Below are 17259 nucleotides of genomic sequence, written 5' to 3' on the forward strand. Positions count from 1 at the left end.
TCAGTCAAAGCTACTTTCAAGAGAAAATAGTGCACTAGAGCAACAGGTGCAAGAGAGTTAAGAAGTTTAGAGACAACTATACGACGGTACCGAAGTCGAGAACGTAGTTCAAATCGTGCGAAAGTTGAAAAATTTGAAGAAGTTTGTGAATGAACTCGAGGACATAGTACAAGATTTTCAGAGAATAGCAAGTGAACTGTCAATAGTCTTCTATGAAGGAGTTATACAGTGGCGTCATCATTGGGAACATGCATAGTGGAGAGTTAAGAAAAGGGATGACCTCATCGCGAGCTACATACGACATGCTCAAAGAGTGGCTCAGTACTTGATTGACCTGTTGTAGACACTCATTTTCGTCCAAATCTTTTTTTATTTATATATGCATATATATATATATATATATACATTATATAGTTTTTTAAATGATATATAATATATAGTTTTTAAAATATTTAGAAAACTTATATAATATATAGTTTTTAAAGCGTTTTAAAAATATATAGTTTTTAAAACATTTTGAAAACATATATATAATATATAGTTTTTAAATCATTTTGAAAATATATATAATATATAGTTTTTAAAACATTTAGAAAAACATATATATATTATATAGTTTTTAAAACATTTTGAAAATATATATAATATATAGTTTTAAAAAACATTTTTGAAAACATATAATATAGTTTTAAAACATTTTTGAATATAATATATAGTTTTGAAAACATTTATTATTATTATTATTATTATTATTATTATCTGATTTATTTATTCATTTTATTTTATTAACTTTATTTTTTCTTTTTTCTGATCCAAGGTCTAAGAATCCAGTCCAAAGTCCAGCAAAAGCCCCATAGGAAACCCAGTCGGGTAAGCCTGACCCAGCAGACCTGATCAGGTGGGCCTGACCTAGCCCATATTCCAAGCTAGGGTTTCAACACTTAGTCCTAGCACCGCACAACAAGGGACCGTTAAATCGAGAGAGAATCAACAGTCAGGAAACGTGGGTTTGTTAAACCCTAAGAGGTCATCACGCCGTCACCAAGCATGGGCCGTTGGGTCTACAACCAATCGAACGTCCATACCCCAAGATCGGCCAAACACTCGGGAATGGCATCCGAGCAGTTCTGGGTAACATAACAAATTAAATCGGATCGGTCAAGTTTCAGGGAAACAAGACCAAAAAAATCAGCAACGCACACGCTACAACCAACCAATGTGCCCACGATCTCAGTAACATGCAAACTGAAAGAACAAGCAAAAATAAACAGATTCAATTTCAACAACAAACCCTCGTTAACAACTAAATCCCGATGATCTCGAGATTGAGTGGAAACAAACCCCTCTGTCGAGCTTATAAATACCTACAAAAATGAAGAATAAGGGGATCCGTTTCGAAAGCAACACAAAATACCAAAAAAATCGAACCTATTTCGAAAACAAATCGAAATAGGAAAAACACGAACCAGGAGAAGAAAACAAGAAAGTTGAGAGAACTTTACCTTCGTCGAAACTTCCAAGCTCCGACGGAGAAGTCGAAACATCAAAGGTAATAGGTTAGATCTACTTCGATTGGGATAGTTTTAGGTGGAAATAGTTCGATGGGATAGGTTTAGAGTGAAAGAGAGAAGCTTTTGGGACCATTTTGGTCGCTTGTACCTCCGGGCTCCGTCGTGCCAACCGCCATGGGCCGCCGTTGGCCACCACCGGCGTAGGGTACCCTTTCTTCCCCTATGAGGGGAAACTTAAGAGAATATGTTATTCTCTCTCTCTTACATTCGGCGTGAATGAAGCAAAATGAGGAATATGAAGAAGAAAAACCCCATTTTTGGGTTTATATACTAAACGCAAAACAACGCCGTTTTGCTAGGGAGCTTCTGTGTACTTTTTGCACATGGGGAAAGAGCAGTTTTAGTCCCTATATTTTTGTAATCCCATTATGAAGCCACTTTATGAATTTCCATTTCCTTTGATTTCGAACAATTACATTTCATAATTTATATTTAAGTCCCTAGTTCATTTATTTTGCTATATTTGTTTACATTTGACTTTGATTACATTATTTATAATTATTTTGTTTTAGTCCCTGTTTGTTATTAGGTTTAATTAATATTTGGTCCTTTTAATTTTTAACTATTCAATAATTTTTTCCTTTAATTTTTTTTCTTTTTTTTATTTATTTTCCCTCCTTTTGATTTATTCTTTTATTATTTATTATTTTTACATTTCTTCCTTTTTGTTGATTTATTTAATATGTTTTTTATTTTGATTTATTTTTTGATTTATTTATTTACTGTTTTTATCTTTTGATTTATTTTTATTATTTTTCTTATGTTTTTACCTTGATTTATTTAAATATTTATTTAATATTTTTCTCTAACATTTTTGACCTTTTTTAGAAGAATTACAACCAATCAAAGGTAAGCAATTCGAATCGAATGTTTTAAATTTTAATTTAAATTTGAATATTTGCAATTAAAGATAACTGAAAAATTAATTGGTACCGAAAGGGCGGTTCAAGGGTGCTAATCCTTCCTTGACCGTAACCGACTCCCGAACCTGATATATTTCTGGTAAACACAGATAAAGTAAGATGATGTATGATCCACCTAAATGTTTTTAATCAGTGGTGACTCTAACCCAATTACTCAAGTCGAAGCCCAATTCCAGGACCACTCGGAAGATGGCCGCTATAGCTTGGCGACTCCGCTGGGGACAGGTAAGTGAGTCAGGCCGAAATTAAATTTTGTTTGTCTTTTTGAGCGAAAATTGCAAGTTTAAATTTTAATTTATTTATTCGATTCCAATTATTTATCTTTGATTATTTTTTCAAATAAATAGTTGTATTGACATTTTCTTTCAATGGTTTCAGCCTACTAAGTTTTTTTCATCTAAGGCTCTATACGTGAGCTTCGAACCTTTTAAGTGGGGGTGAAAGCGACACCTTCGTGAGAATTTATTCTCCACACATGCCTAGCAAGTAACCTTCGGGATTCATATATCTTATGTCTTCGTGTGAATTTATTCACCGTGCGGGCATAAGGGAATGTATCCTCTTGCGTTTAACTTAGTCCACATAAGCTTGTAATGGGCTTAGGACTAAGGGTCTGGCAAGACCAAGGGGGCACCATCAAGGAGAATTTGGGTACCTTTTTAAGAACCTAAACCGGGAGACTGCAGGAAATTAGAGCCCACCCCAAAACCTCATTTCAAACCCTTGACTGTTTTGATTATTTCCTGCTTTATTTTTTGTTCAAAGCATGTGAACTAGAAATTTATGCGGTTAGGACTTGTTCAAAATCAACTTACGAGATAGAGATCATGTCCGGGCAGAAATAATAAGCATGTTGGGTAGCTATCATTTCGGGTAGGACTTTTATTATCATTCTGATTATTATATTTATATCACTAACTTTTTTCCTTTCATTTTTATCTTCTTCTATTTTATTTTATTTTTATTTTATCATTTACATCATCCAAAAGAGGTGTTGATCCAACAAAAACGTGTTCGTTAAACATAAATAATTTCCATTAATGGACAAAGGGGTTATAATATAAGGGATGAAAAGCTCAGAAGTCCAGCTATTGTCAAAGAATACTTAGAATGGACCGATATTTACATTATGCACACCAAAAGTCGACTTTTTAAGCTGGAAAAGGTTGTAGGGGCAAGACGAGAAAAAGATTATTGACCTGGAGAGTCCCTTCAAAGACAACAAACCATTGTGGACAAATCCAAGAAACAAACAAGTGAGTTTCACATTTTTGCCTTCAATGGAGGCTTCTAAAGGCGCTTTCGCTGAGGGAACCGACTCAGCAGATAGTGAAAACCAGAGATGTAGCCATTCAAGATTTCTCGAGACAAGTACAAAAAGTAGCTCAGAGAGGCCGGAACAGTTCGATAGGATATTCAACAGGTGACAGAAGAAGGCGGAAGACGAGTCAACCTATCAGAAGTCGTTTGAGGTATAGAAGATTTATTCAGAATGTGCCTTTAAGGGTTTTTTCTCTTAAAGACGTAACAGTTTTATCCCCAATTAGGATTATTTATAATAACATACACATTTTTGGATCAATGCCTCAAACATTTCATGCATCATGCATTTAAACATATTTTGCATTTTGTTATTTTCATTTCTTTGTATTCGCATTAACTAACAGAAGAATGTCTCAACAAAAGGAACAAATACTGGATACACCACCTCAAGCATTGGACACACCCCATCTGCATAACACCAGATTGAAAAACAAGAAGATGGAAGCAAAAATTGCTCAACTCGAGGAAAATATGCTAAAGTTACAGAGAGAGCTAGAAGATAAGATAAACCAGAGCATTCTGAGTACTCTGTATACAATCATGAAAAGACAAGAGTCCTTGGTTGATTAAATTATGGCCATGTTATCTGGTCTACATCAAGCGAGTGCACCTGGGGCAGGTTCATCGGAAGGGGTAACTATACCACCTACCCCACAAGTGGTTGTCTCACCCGGAATCTTACCAGAACTTCAAGGGGACTTATCCGCTGTAAAAATAAAGACATCATTTGCTATAAAGATACAAATTATTGTATTTAACCCTGAGAATAATTCGAGTTATTACCATATACCAGATTTGTACGAAGAGGACAAAGCAAAGAAGATGGATGAGAAAATCAAGCAATTGGAGGACCAAATGAAGGTAGTTAAAGGAGACCATGACTAACATGGAGTCAATGCTGCAAAACTCAGTCTAGTCCCAGACTTGGTTCTTCCTCCGAAATTCAAGTCCTCGGAATTCGAGAAGTTTGACGGGAACAATTGCCCATCTGCTCACATCATCATGTTCTGCTGAAAGATGACATGATATTGAGGAAACGACCAACTCCTGATCTACTACTTCCAGGAGAGTCTATCGGGCTCAACAATCCGATGATACAAACAACTAAACCGATCCCATATTAAGACTTGGAAGGACTTGGCCAAGTCATTTATGAAACAATACAAGCACATCAATTATATAAGGCCAGATCAAGTTATGCTACAAAGCATGGAAAAAAAACATAACGAGAGTTTCAGGCAATACGCAAAAAAATGGAGGGATTTGGATGTGCAAGTTCATCCACCCTTAGATGAAGAGGAAACCAGGAAGCTTTTTGTACAGACCCTGAAGGCTCCATATTTTAGACACCTAGTTGTAATTACATCAAGAAGCTTTTCAGACTTAGTTATGGTTGTAGAAATGATTGAGTCAACCATAAAGTAAGGTAAAATTAAGGATGGGGAGGCTATTAAGAAACCTCCTATGAGGGAGAGGGATGGAGAGATTAACAACATCAACCACGTCAATAAAGGTGTTACAATCTCCAGCCCAAAATCAATTGCAGTTGTATCGTTAGGTACTTCTAAACAAGATTCCAGATAACCTAGGAAGGAAATGAAGCATTTCGACCCTATTCCGATGATATAACCCGAGCTTTATCAATAACGTTTTGACACCCACGTAGTGTCACCATATCCGATGGAACCCATGAAACCCCCATACCCCAAGTGGTATGATGATAATTCTCATTGTGAATATCATGGCAGTGTCCCAGGGCACACTATTGAGAACTGTTACGCATTCAAGAGAATCGTACAAAGATGCGTAACAAGAACTGGATCGACTTTAACAACTTGGGGGCATCCAAGTGAGGAAGATCATTTCATCATTTGAGGCATTTTGTTTTAATTTGTTTTTTTTAATCTTTTCTCAAGTTTTTGTAAGGACATTTATATAAATTTATGTTATTTTAAAGACGACGAGTAATGAATCAAATTTGCAAACTTAAAATTCTTTGAATATCAACTAAACTAAAAACTCTGTAAATGATTGGATTTATAGATCTTTGAATATCAACTATACTTTTTGTTTAAGACGTTCAATGATGATCATGATCTTTATAGATGGAATAGTCGATTAAGTGAATCTAGTTTAGGCCAGTTGCTTGGAAATTGAACTCTAAAGATAAAATTTTTGACTTTCTACAAACATATAGACTACAACAGGTTCTTCTTGAGAATCTTAAGAAATTAAATCCATAAAGCTGAGCTATTCCACTAAGGCAATTGGTTATAGAGGAAACTCGAAAGTCCTGTCTTTATGAATAGATTACATTCAAACCTTGACATTGTTCAGACACTTGGCAATTCAGTGTTTGCTCCATTGCTATTTTTAGGCCGAAGACTTTTTGATGAGATGAACCATTCGGTTAACCTGATAAAAGTGATTATAATATTAAACTTTCCCTCTAAAACAATTGGTTAAACGCCCCAACTTTATGGATTCGGCTAGCCAAACAATAGAAAATTAAATCAACCTTATCTGAACAAGATATTTTCGATAATGATGGACTAAGGGAGTTAAGGAACACCTATTATAGTAAATTTCACACGAGCACTCAAGAATTTCATTTTTAGACCAATATTTCCGCACTACCTTTGTTAGAGGAGTTTATAAAGCTTGAACAAAGGGAAGATTTCAGAGGACCGAAATGGAAGGTCTAGTAATTGATTATGCTAGTTGCGTCATTTTTTCCGTATCCAATTAAAATGCCAAGAAAGGGAAAAAGGCATGTTGCAATGATCGGAAAAAATTATATTTTTTGGTGGATAAAATCCTAGAAAATAGGAAGTCAACCTGAAACCAACTCCACTTGGATATTTTTCAAAGAGCTATAACTCTGAAAGCATTAAAGATCTATTAATTCTTTTGATATTCTTTGAACTCATGTTTCTAATTTGATTCGATTACGAGCCTGAATTAAGGGGCAATGTTTTACAGAATTCTTATATTCTCATTTTTCCCTCCTAAAATAATAGAAAGGAGAAAAACATTTTCAAACAGGACAGTCTCAAAGGTGAAAGGCTACAACCCAAGAAGGAAATAAGGCATGATTGATTCCAAGGACCAGATCGACAGACAAAGCACGAGACTCTTTCCAAGAGATAAAATAAAACTAATTCATGTTGCATGCATATTATACATACTTAAGAGCATCACATTCGTCATTTTAGCATACATGATTTTTTAAGCTTTTAGAGTCAAGTTTTGACTTCAAAACGAAGGATACTCAATTCAAAAGCACCTTTAAAGATCGATAGTGGTTGTTTAACTCAGCAGCAAGAAGCTACACCTCAACCAACTCGACTTATTGAAAGATCGACAATCAACTTCAGATGGGTTCGAGAACCAATTCAGAAAGTATCCAGTTCAACTTAACTCAACGACGAGTGGCTAGTCTCTAGTTAACGTTTTCAAGCTAGATCTCAACTCCATGACGGATGATATTCAGCTCACAAAATTTACCACATGACTTTCCCGTGAGGGGGAGTCATCCAAAGATCATCTCACCTGGTTCAGACCCGCTTAGGAGAACCATCTGAGAATTATGACCGGCTTAAACCCGTAAAGGGGTGCCATTTTTCACTTAAAGGAACAATTCACAGCATAACTCAAGGCGAGAAGGGTTATCTACCAACAAAATACCTTCAAGTTTGATTACATTCAGCTCAAAGGCATGTCAAATTTACAACATAACTCAAGGTGAGAGGGGTTATCTATTAACCAAGACCTTCGAGTTCGATTACACTCAACTCAAAGGCACAACAAATTTACAACATAACTCAAGGTAAGAAGGGCTATCTGTCAACCAAGACCTTCGAGTTCGATTACACTCAACTCAAAGGCATATCAAATTTATAGCATAACTCAAGGCGATAAGGGTTATCTGTCAACCAAGACCTTCGAGTTCGATTATACTCGGCTCAAAGGCATATGAAATTTACAGTATAGCTCAAGGCGAGAAGGGCTATCTGTCAACCAAGACCTTCGAGTTTGATTACACTCAGCTCAAAGGCACATAAAATTTACAGCATAACTCAAGGCGAGAAGGGTTATTTGTCAACAATAACTTCGAGTTCAATTACACTCAGCTCAAATGCATATCAAATTTACAGCATAGCTTAAGGCAAGAAGGGTTATCTGTCAACAAAAGACCTTCGAGTTTGACTACATTCAGCTCAAAGGCATATCCAATTTATATCATAACTTAAGGCGAGAAGGGTTATCTATCAACCAAAACCTTCGAGTTCGATTACACTCAGCTCAAAGGCACATCAAATTTACAGCATAGCTCAAGGCGAGAAGGGTTATCTGTCAACAAAAGACCTTCGAGTTCGATTACACTCAGCTCAAATGCATATCCAATTTATAGCATAACTCAATGTGAGAAGGGTTATCTGTCAACCAAGACCTTTGAGTTTGATTACACTCAGCTCAAAGGCACATTAAATTTATAGCATAGCTCAAGGTGAGAAAAGTTATCTGTCAACAAAAGACCTTCAAGCTCGATTAGATTCAGCTCAAAGGCATATCCAATTTACAGCATAACTCATGGCGAGAAGGGTTATATGTCAACAAAGACCTTCGAGTTCGATTATACTCAGCTCAAAGGCACATCAAATTTACAGCATAGCTCAAGGCGAGAAGGGTTATCTGTCAACAAAAGACCTTCGAGTTCGATTACACTCAGCTCAAAGACACATAAAATTTACAGCATAGCTCAAGGCGAGAAGGGCTATCTGTCAACAAAAGACCTTCGAGTTTGATTACATTCATCTCAAAGGCATATCCAATTTACAACATAACTAAAGGTGAGAAGAGTTATCTATCAACAAAGACCTTCGAGTTCGATTCCATTCAGCTCAGGGGCATGTCAAATTTACAGCATAGCTTAAGTCGAGAAAAGCTATCTGTCAACAAAAACTTTCGAGTTCGATTCCACTCAGCTCGATGACATATCAACCGCATGGAAGCATTAAGAGACTACTTCCTGGTTGAAGCCTAGGTCTTTAAGTTAAGAAGAAGATTTGGGGGCAATCTCTCAAGTTCAGTACATCATAACTCAAAGCGAGAAGGGTTATCTGTCAATAAATACTCTTTGAGTTCGACTTTGTTCAGGTCAATGGCCTATCAACCACATGGTAAAGTCAAGGAACCATTTTACAGCCGAATTTTCCAACCAAGGGATTTAAACCGAGAAGAAGACCGAAGGGCAACTAGAAGCCACATTTCGATTCAAATTCCAAACTACAACATCAATTCCATATCATTTCAAGATGGACTCGAATTCGCGACGGAGGAATCATCCGCAACTCAATTCGACAGGGAGGTATCCTTAATTGAAATATCATAGTCAATTTTCAACTCCACCAAATGAAAATTTGTGTCCTTTTATCTTTGTCCTATTTTTTGTTCTATGAAAAATGACAAAGAGGGTCAGCTGTAGACACTCATTTTTGTTCAAATCTTTTTTTATTTACATATACATATATATATATATTATATAGTTTGCAAATGATATATAATATATAGATTTTAAAATATTTTGAAAACTTATATAATATATAGTTTTTAAAATATTTTAAAAACTTATATAATATATAGTTTTTAAAGCGTTTTAAAAATATATAGTTTTTAAAACATTTTGAAAACATATATATAATATATAGTTTTTAAATCGTTTTGAAAATATATATAATATATAGTTTTTAAAACATTTTGAAAACATATATATATTATATAGTTTTTAAAACATTTTGAAAATATATATAATATATAGTTAAAAAAACATTTTTGAAAACATATAATATAGTTTTAAAACATTTTTTAAAACTATATAATATATAGTTTTGAAAAAAATTTTAAAATTATATAATATATGGTTTAAAAATATGTTTTGAAATATATATATTATATAGTTTATATTATATTATTATTCGTATTTATTATTATTTTATGATTTATTTATTCATTTTATTTTATTAACTTTATTTTTTCTTCTTTCTGGTCCAGGGTCCAAGAATCCAGTCCAAAGTCCAGCAAAAGCCCCATGGGAAACCCAGTCGGGTAAGCCTGACCCAGCAGAACCGATCAGGTGGGCCTGACCCAGCCTAGATTCCAAGCTAGGGTTTCAACACTTAGTCCCAACTCCGCACAACATGGGACCGTTCGATCGAGAGAGGATCAATGGTCAGAAAATGAGAGTTTGTTAAACCCTAAGAGGCCATTATGTCACCGCCAAGCCTAGGCCGTTGGATCTACAACCAATCCAACGGCCAGACCCCAAGATCGCCAAACACTCGAGAAAGGCCTTCGAGCAGTTATGGGTAACATAACAAATCAAATCAGACCGGTCAAGTTTTGGGGAAACAAGACCGAAAAAATTGGCAACACACACGCAACAACCAACCAATGTGCCCACGATCTCAGTAACATGCAAATCGAAAGAACAAGCAAAAATAAACATATTCACTTTCAACAACAAACCCTTGTCAATAACTAAATCCCGATGATCTCGGGATTGAGTAGAAACAAACCCCTCCGTCGAGCTTATAAATACCTGAAAAAATGAAGAACAAGGGAATCAGTTTCGAAAGCAACACAAAATACCAAAAAAATCAAACCCATTTCGAAAACAAATCGAAATAGGAAAAACACGAACCAAGAGAAGAAAATAAGAAAGAGGAGAGAACCTTAACTTCGTCGGAACTTCCTAGCCCAGCCGGAGAAGTCGAAACATCAAAGTTTATCGGTTAGATCTACTTCGATTGGGATGGTTTTAGGCCAAAATAGTCGAGGGGATAGGTTTAGAGTGAAAGAGATAAGCTTTTGGGACCATTTTGGTCCTTAAGACTGTCGGGCTCCGCCGTACCGACCGTCGTTGGCCACCACCGGCGTAGGGTGGCCTTTCTTCCCCGATGAGGGGAAACTTGAGAGAATATGTTATTCTCTCTCTCTCTCTCTTACATTCGGCGTGAATGAAGCAAAATGAGGAATATGAAGAGGAAAACCCCATTTTTGGGTTTATATACTAAACGCAAAACGAAGCCGTTTTGCTAGGGAGCTTTTGCGCATTTTTTACGCATGGGGAAATAACAGTTTTAGTTCCCGTATTTTTGTAATCCCATTATGAAGCCACTTTGTGAAATTCCATTTCCTTTGATTTCAAACAATTACATTTCAGAATTTATATTTAAGTCCCTAGTTCATTTATTTTTCCATATTTGTTTACATTTGACTTTGATTACATTATTTATAATTGTTTTGTTTCAGTCACTGTTTGTTATTAGGTTTAATTAATATTTGGTCCTTTTAATTTTAAAATATTCAATAATTTTTTTTCTTTATTTTTTTCTTTTTTCTTTTTTTTTTATTTTCCCTCCTTTTGGTTTATTCTTTTATTATTTATTATTTTTGTTTTTTATTGTTATTTTTACATTTCTTTCTTTCTGTTGATTTATTTAATATGTTTTTATTTTATTTTCCCTTTTGATTTATTTTTTGATTTATTTATTTATTGTTTTTATCTTTTGATTTATTTTTATTATTTTTGTTTTTACCTTGATTTATTTAAATATTTATTTAATATTTTTCTCAAACATTTTCGACCTTTTTTAGAAGAATTCCAACCAATCAAAGGTAAATAATTCAAATCGAATGTTTTAAATTTTACCAAAAGGACGGTTCAAGGGTGCTAATCCTTCCTTGACTGTAACCGACTCCCGAACCCGACACATTTCTGGTAAAACGCAAATCAAGTAAGATGGTGTCCGATCCACCTAAATATTTTTGATCAATGGCGACTCTAACCAATTACTCAAGTCGAAGCCCAATTCAGGGCCCACCCGATAGACGGCCACGACACCTGTCACATGAAGCTGATGCTATTAGCGAAGGGTTAGAGCTCGAGACTAAAGAAGCTCAGAGGATTTTAGATTTAATGAGGCACATGCAGCAATTAGGAGAAATAACTCAGATTTATCCTTTATATGTTTAAGCCTTGTATTTGAACTTCTTTTCTAATATAAAAGTTGTTATAAGAAATCATTCCAGAATTAACACCTTGCATTGCATTTACATTGAATCAACATTGCATTTACTTTCCACATTGTGTTTTTTTCATTAATAGTCATATTTTTCATATTCATTAATAAAATACCAATTTTAATAAAAGGGTTGTATGTCATACTACTGGACACTTCTAAGCATCCGTACCATACTCGAAAAACACAATGGACGAAAGAATTACCCAGATTGAGATGACTCAACTCGAAATCCAAGAGAATTTTATGAAAGCTCAAGATGAGATGAGAGAGAAAATGTTGAAAGCACAAAATGATACGATGGAAAGGCTGGCAAGTATGTTGCAAGGAAAGAACACAAGTCAAGAAGAGACTCTGATTGTCGGTGCTACTATCGAGGAACCTGTGTATCACGCAGGCTTCGAACCATGGGCTGATCATGGAAAGGCTCCCACTGTCGATTCCTCCGAAGAACCCTTATATCCCCCTGGCTTTACACCCCCGCATGTTAGGGCACAACAGGCAGTGACTGCTCATCCAGGAAGAATACACATTGACCTACCTGACAGTTCTGTAAATCCACACCTTGTTGAAGATGACCCAGATTTTGATGAGGAGGGAAATAAAGAGCAGAATAAGCAATTTAAGGATGAATGGGAACAAATTAAAGATGAAATCCGATCCATGAAAGAAGATGCTAGCATGTATAGGATCGATGCCAAGAAATTAAGTATGGTTCCTGATTTATTACTACCACCCAAGTTTAAAATTCCAGAGTTAGAAAAGTTTGATGGCACAAGATGTCCTTCTGCACACATTACTATGTTCTGTAGAAAAATGACTAGTTATGCGAGGGATGATCAACTATTAATTCACTACTTTCAAGAGAGCCTGTCAGAATCAACCATCCGTTGGTACAATCACTTAAGCAGGGCTTAAATTAAATCATGAAAGGACTTAGCTAAAGCTTTTCTGGAATAGTATAAGCATGTAAAAGATGTGAGGCCTAAGCGGATCATGTTGCAGAGCATAGAGAAGAGGTCTAACAAAAGCTTCAGGCAATATGCCTAAAGGTGGAGGGATGTGGTTGTACAAGTTCATCCACCGCTTGAGGAAGAAGAATCCATTTTAAAATTTAGGGATTAAGAAAAAGATCATGTTCTTTTAATTAAATTCATCGAGAAAAGACTGTTAGACCGAATCTAAGGTCTCATCTCGAGATATTTAAATAATTGAACATCCTTGTTCTTATTTAATATTGGTAAAATAATTAATTAATTATACTTGCTTGATATATGCTTTTAATTTGCTTTATTTTTGTATGTGTTTTCCTATGGGATTTTCAAAAATAATAACATTCGAATTGATATTGAGAATAGTAATATCTTTTCATTTCGATTGGAGTAATAAATGACTGCTTTAAGGCATGAGAGGTCATTTATTCTTGATTGGAAATAATTCGATATTACCGTTTTCTCTTGAATTAATATTGATTTTTAAGATGGAATAGTGATATCTCTCCATTTTGATTGGAGCAATAAATGATTGCTTTAAGGTATGAGATGTCATTTATTTTTGATTGGAAATTATTAGATATTATCGTTTTCACTCGAATCGATATTGAATTTTAAGATAGAATATTGATATCTCTTCATTTTGATTGGAGTAATAAATGAATGTTTTAAGGTATGAGAGGTCATTTATTCTCGATTGGAAATAATTAGATATTATTATTTTCTCTCTTAAAATTATTTTGGGTATTGTTATTTTGAATTAATAATGAACTTTAGAATGGATTTTTAATATTTCTTTATTTCGATTGGAGTAAGAATCAATTGCTTTAATGTATGAGAGATTGATTCTTCTCAATAAGAAATAATTAAATATTATTGTGTTTCGTCCTGAAATTCAAAGAATATTATTTGTAGGGGATATTGAATTAAATTTGACTCGAACTCGTAAATATCATTGCAAAGATAACTAATTAATCGACTAGGTGCCGATTTAGGGTGTTGTGGGGTTGTTAATCATTCTCCACACGTAACCGACTCCAGAACTCAAATTTTGGTAACTCAGATCGCAAATTTGATGTTTTAATTAAAACGAATGTTTTTAAAATGACAAATACTTTTTGGGTGCCCAATCGCACCCTAATCAAATATTGGTGGCGACTCCTTGAACCACGTTTTATTGTTAACTGATCATCAAATTTTATTTTAAAACGAGACCCTCTTTTTCCCTTTTCAGAAAAATGTTTCGACAAGGGTCAAATTGCTCTAAAAAATAATAAGGGCTGAAATGGTTATTTGAATAAATGTTGAGGATTAATTTAGATATTATGCCATTTCTTTTTAAGGGAAAGCATTTCTAAAAGTGGTGTCATTTATTTATTTTTATATTATATAATATAATATAAAATCTATATAGAATTTCTTTTAAAGAAATTTTTAGGGTGTCAAAGTGAGATAATATGACTGTATTTAATCAGTCGTTCAATTAATAAATTTATATAAAGATTCTTTTATATTAGTAATTTAGTTCAATATTATATCACTTTTCTTACTTTAATCTTGAAAATTGGTTATCAAATTTTATTGTTTAGATTTTAGAATAATAATATTCTTTTAAAGAAAACGAGAAAAGAGCGTATTAATTAGCTGCCACGAACTTGTAGAGCTGCTTCCTGCATATCATCTTGGAGAACAATAGCAACTTCATTTGGAGGTGCCTGAAACGTATAAAGGCCAAAAGGTTGAAACTAGGGATGAGAATGGGTCGGATTAGGTCAGGTTGGGTTGGATTTTCGGTTAATTCGATCTTACTCGAAAATTATACATTCTTGATCTGATCCGAAAACTAAACACCTTTCACCTTATTTGAACTTGACCCGAATTTCTGAGATAAAATTTGAATCCGACCTGACTTTTTGAGATAAAATTTGAAACCGACCCGACTTAACCTGAAATAATATATTTATTTAAAAATATTATTTTCATTAAATAAAAATAGATATTTAATGGAAAATTAATAATGTATATAAGGATATTATTGTAATTATCTATAAATATATAAGGTAAAATTATATTTTTCGAGTCAGTCGTTCGGATTTTTCACTCTAAATCTGAACCAAGCCCAACCCGAACATTACATCAAAAAGACTCGACCCTACCTGACTCAATCCGAATCCAATTTTTTTTAAAAAAAAATCTAACCCTATTAGATCGATTCGAAATAAATTGAATTTGGGTCCATGTCGATCTCTAATTGAAACCACGCCAATCGAGTTATATTATCCGCTAGTTTATTGCTTTCTCGAAGTGTAAAGGAGAACTTCAGATTCTAGTTTCGATAATAATGTTTTGGTATCTATTGTATGGCACTATTAAAGTTTTTTGATATTAAATTATGATTTTATATCAATTTATATTATTTTTAAATGAAATTAAATTGTGTTTATAATTCTTTTAACAATTGATGACACGAACACACACATGTAGACATCACTTCTCGCATTGATGGATCAAGGGAGTTGAAATTTTCAAAGTCCTATATAGTTTAGATATTTTATTTGTATTTTTTATTAAAAATTTGTTTTCATCCTTTAAAATTTTACAAGTTCGCCTCCCCTTAAAATTTTATAAGTTTATCTCTCTAATATAAAGTTTTATAAAATTTTAGGTTGTCCCTGATTGTCCAAACTCATAATCTCAAGAGAGAAGAATACTCTCTTTAATCATTGAATCTAATCAATAAGTTAAAAAATGAACGTTGATGCAAACCAAAGCAATATATAAAAAGATAAAAAGATTCGATTTGGGGGAAATACTCGAAATAGTAAGAAGATTTGTAGGAGTGAAAGTCATTAAGTGATTTTAAATTAAGCCCAAAGTTGAATTTTGAGAAAATGGGTATCATTTTTAGAAATTTGAAGAAGAATAGTAGAAAATACAGCAAAACTAACAACAGCAGAGCAGACGACAACAAAATAGAACATGGGTAAACTCGAGTTTAGTACTTAAACAATTAGTTTTGGTCCATTTTAGTACCTAAATTTTCATTTTTAAAGTCATACATAACATTTAGTTTTTGTTTCATTTTAGTACCCTGCCGTTAAAAACTTAACGGACGAGCTGACGTGGTATAGCATCGGTGCACGAATGAACAATTCGAATAGTGGATCACGAGAGAATGACGAGTTGACCAACATAGTCTATTTTCAAGCTTATCGGACGATGGACCATGGAGATCGGAGGATGAAGAAATTGAAGAGTCCATTGCCGATTTGAAGAGATTAACTTGTTTCCCGATGAAACGAATGTCTAAATTGTTTTTAGGGGATCAAAAAGGTGCGAGTTAGAAAGTTTGGACTTCAACGGCCGACGGATTTAACGGCCGGCCAACAAGCTCATCTGTTAAGTTTTTAATGGTAGGGTACTAAAATGAAACAAAAACTAAACATTATGTATGGTTTTGAAAAAAAGTTTAAGTACTAAAACGAAAAAAACTAATAGTTTAGATATTAAATGCGTAGTTTATCCAATATATATATATATATATATATGGAAAAACCCTTGGTGTAAGGAAAGTCAGATTTTAAACTACTGTTTTTTTTTACCTTTCCCTCCCAAATATCATAAGTTAAATTACTTATATAGTCACTCAACTTTTAAAATGTTAATATATTGGTCACCTAAGAGTTAAACCCCGAACGAGAGTAACATTTTAATGGCCCAATAACATTTAGACACTACGTGTTATATATGGGATAAGATCCTGTTACATAATGTAAATCTCTTTTAGTTTTACACAGAGTTGTGACCGTTGGATGAGTGAAAGTAGATGACTGAGATTAACAGTAGGAAATGAAAAGATATTCACCAAAAAAAAAAAAGAAATAAGGAGTCAATCTCACCCATATATTTTTACTTATCTAGTGGTCTTAAATCTTTGATTTCTCCATATCCAACGATCCTAAAAAGATAAAAAACTTTTAGTTTTACACTAAGTATAAGTAGATCATAACCCATATATATATCAGTCATTAAACCACTAAGTTTCTTAATAAATACTAGTATTTGAACACACGATGACACGAATGTGTGTGGTCAATATCTATTTTATCAATATAAAATTTATTTAAAATTATTAATTTATGAGTAAAACTAAAGTAATATTATAATTTGACGAATATTTTTTTAATTATTTTAATTTTTAATGCATTTCCAACTTAATTAAGGAATATCAAATTAAAAGACACTTCAAAAACATAATTTTTTTGTCTCACTAAATCTGTGAATGCAAAAGAATTTTTAAATGATAAAATTTTATTAAAAATAGTTATAGTCAACACCCTAAAATTTCTATTGTTCGATTTTGATA

The sequence above is a fragment of the Hibiscus syriacus genome, unplaced genomic scaffold, assembly GCF_006381635.1.
Source record: "Hibiscus syriacus cultivar Baekdansim isolate YM2019G1 unplaced genomic scaffold, ASM638163v2 tig00110987_pilon, whole genome shotgun sequence".
Lineage (NCBI taxonomy): Eukaryota > Viridiplantae > Streptophyta > Magnoliopsida > Malvales > Malvaceae > Hibiscus > Hibiscus syriacus.